This window comes from Vicia villosa, unplaced genomic scaffold (genome assembly GCF_029867415.1).
Source record: "Vicia villosa cultivar HV-30 ecotype Madison, WI unplaced genomic scaffold, Vvil1.0 ctg.002204F_1_1, whole genome shotgun sequence".
Taxonomy (NCBI): domain Eukaryota; kingdom Viridiplantae; phylum Streptophyta; class Magnoliopsida; order Fabales; family Fabaceae; genus Vicia; species Vicia villosa.
The window spans coordinates 112,774-115,889 of record NW_026705865.1 but is presented as its reverse complement, the minus strand read 5'-3'; the positions used below and the strand labels follow the sequence as shown (position 1 = coordinate 115,889).

Below are 3,116 nucleotides of genomic sequence, written 5' to 3'. Positions count from 1 at the left end.
ATTGGAATCAAGGATCTGGAATTGGTAAGGTGTCATGACGACTTTGAGGTGTACATATCAAATAACATTGACCCTTGAAGCATTGGACCGTGAAAGCGGGGTTTGGATTCATGGTTACTGTGTACTTCAGGACAAGGCTTTCCTCTATGCTTCCAATATTATCTTCAATGAGAAACTTTGTCAAGACAAAAGAGGAGTCAAAGATTAATTTGCAAAGTATGTGGTTTGAAAAAGGTTGGATTGAAGTCAAAATTTCATTGGAGATGGTAAGATTGCCATTATTATTCAAGACTAGATGAAAGGTCATATTGAAAAATTTATTCATGACATTCATTCAAGAAACCAGAAAATTTAAATCCAAATAAGGAGGGAAACTGCTTCGTCACTTGAAAAAAAAGTCAATTGCAAGTCAACTACAAAATTCCATTGTCAAATATTCATGTTCATTATAAAATCCAATTTCATCATTACACATTACATTCAAAAAGCTACAAAATCACACATATTGGCCTAAGTTGACTTTTAGTCCACTGTCGACTTTTTGCACCCTAGCCTCATCCCATCCGAGGCAGTCTCAACCTTGCCCCCATCATCATGACCCTCCTTGATTAAGCCTTGACTTGTGTCCAATTTCACTGTGACAGTTGCTCCATCATGAGAAAACCTACATATGCAATTACACAGCTTCACATCACTCTGCAGCACACATTAAACACCATACAATGCATCACCTGTACTGCAGCACCATACCTGTCACATGAATCACAATTTAGAACAAAATTCAAGCATCCACCTCATATATTGGTCACCTACGGATACAACTCTTTCATACAGTTGAAGGCTTCCAAAATATACACATACAATCTTGGCATATTTGACTTACTCTTGTTCAAAAAACAGTTCCATTAACTGCCAGCCTTCCCATACAACCAAACTAACCCTGCAACATTAAACTCCAAAACCTACAAAACAAACCATACACATTACAAACGTAAAACCGAGTTCAGTCCATTCACTATGCTAAAATCCACATCTATTCATAATTATCCTATTGCTACTTCATCATCAAACTCCATATAATATCATACAAAACCAACAGAAGAAAGAAGCTATAAAACCAAATACACACATGTTCATATCTATGTACAGCCACTGCAAATACATCCATGAAAAATGCATACCTGCCAGAATCTCTAAACCCTTCCCATTGTTTTGTACATACCAATTAACCCTTTTTTTTAACAGAACCAATCTTTCACTAACTAACAGAAAATAACAATAAAAAACCAATTAACATTCAATTTTTCCCACCCTTGCAGCCAATTCCTAATATCCTAACAACCTTAGACTTCCCTAATTAACAGTCCACCATTTAACACACAAACTACGACACTGCATCGAACTAACACTGGGTCACATTCTGAATTCAAACATCATAGCTTACTAACCTTTTCTCCAATAAAATTCATGCTAGCATTCAGCATTCCAGTTCACACTCAAGTTCGCAGCCGAGCCAAATCCATTTGAAGCGCCATTCCAAAGCCATCACAGTTCAGGGGTATATCCAGTTCACGACAGAAATGCTGCATGGATTCAAAGTAAACCAAAAGCCTGCATATGACAAAATCACAAGCAATATAGGTTCAACAGCAGCATAACAGAAAAGAAAAACACAATGAAAATGAGAGAAGGCTACTGCAAGTTAAATGTTCACATTGGCAGGTGTAATCCCAAACAGAGTACGCATACAATCAAGCACAAATGTCATACATCTCAGTTGCATCAGTCTACAATAAAGCAATTCGTAAAACATACAATGAGCAACATGACTCGGAAAATACCCAGCTCAGTACAAGAAAAAGGGCAACGCGAAGATTGATGCTAGACGAGTCAGGTTTGAGAGGAACAAGTTCAAGACAAATGCAGGACATCAAATTCTTTAACATAAAAATCTGCACCAGCCTGTTACACCATACAAGTTCAAACACCGATACAAAGACTAACTCAGTTTCCACTTGTTCTCAGCATTAACAACTAATTGTCATCAACTTCAGTCTTCAATTACTAACAAACTTTCAAGCCTACTGCCAGCTCACCAACTAACAGAATTTTCACCCTAACTAACTTTGTGACATTCCTATAACCACCTCTAACTTCTCCTAACAGAATTCCATAAAACAAAACAAAATCCCAACTACCTAACAGCACTAACAGAATCGTAACTAACTTGTTAACCTCTCATAACAGAATCTAACTGCACTAACCAACATAACTAACTCTCAAATCCTCACCCTTCAATTCATAACAGAATCCTCTCAATCCAAGGGCTCACAATCACCCTCCTCTAACTGATTCTCTCCCTCTCAATCTCTATATAATTTCACTACCCTCCATTCTCATCCTCCTCCACACGCATCCATTTCAACACACACTTCATACATCACATTCACACTCCACTCTTCATCATCTTCCTCTCCACCATAACACACCATTCACCTCCATCTTCATCTTCTTCCCACTCTCCTCTCACTTCACCACTGATAACTCCACCACTCAATCTTCACACTCATCACCTTCGTCCATCAGAAACTTCTCTTCTCTCAATCGCCTCACTCTCTCACTAAAGCTATCTCGCCATTGTTGTGCGAGACTTCACCTCGAAGTCTCATATCAACTGAGCTTAGCCTCCATTGATTCATCTCGAACTCGCATACACGCGATCAACAACATCACACAGACAAGAAAAAACAGAGAAGGAGAAGAAGAAAAGCGCAAACAGAATAGAAGAAATAGAAGAAGAAGTTTCAAAAAACAATAAGCGCAGGGGAGACGAAATCGGAGAAAGAGAGAACTCACCAAAATCTCCATCGATCTCTCCATCATTCGGCAAGAATCATCACGAATACCTTCAATCGTCATAAGCCTTAAGAGGTCACCATCCACGCTTCAACATCGTCATCAATCTACAAGGAATTCACAACATCTTCGCATTAGCTTCAACGGAGCGAACACAATGAGGACGAATCTACGATTGCCTTGAATTGGTGTTCTTCGATTGGGATCGAGGGAGATCGGAGAGAACAAATCAGAGACGAGAGAGATGAGAAAACCGAGCG

The 3,116-nt window shown here is 38.9% G+C and overlaps 1 long non-coding RNA gene across 1 annotated transcript; it reads right to left on the bottom strand.

The window, feature by feature from the left end:
- Window positions 1-402: 402 nt before the first annotated feature.
- On the bottom strand, window positions 403-1,081 carry LOC131638182 (uncharacterized). Its single transcript, XR_009294600.1, has 2 exons — window positions 884-1,081; window positions 403-750 (listed from the first exon to the last, which is right to left on the bottom strand). It is a non-coding gene; the product is annotated as an uncharacterized LOC131638182 (long non-coding RNA).
- Between the last annotated feature and the right edge of the window lie 2,035 nt (window positions 1,082-3,116).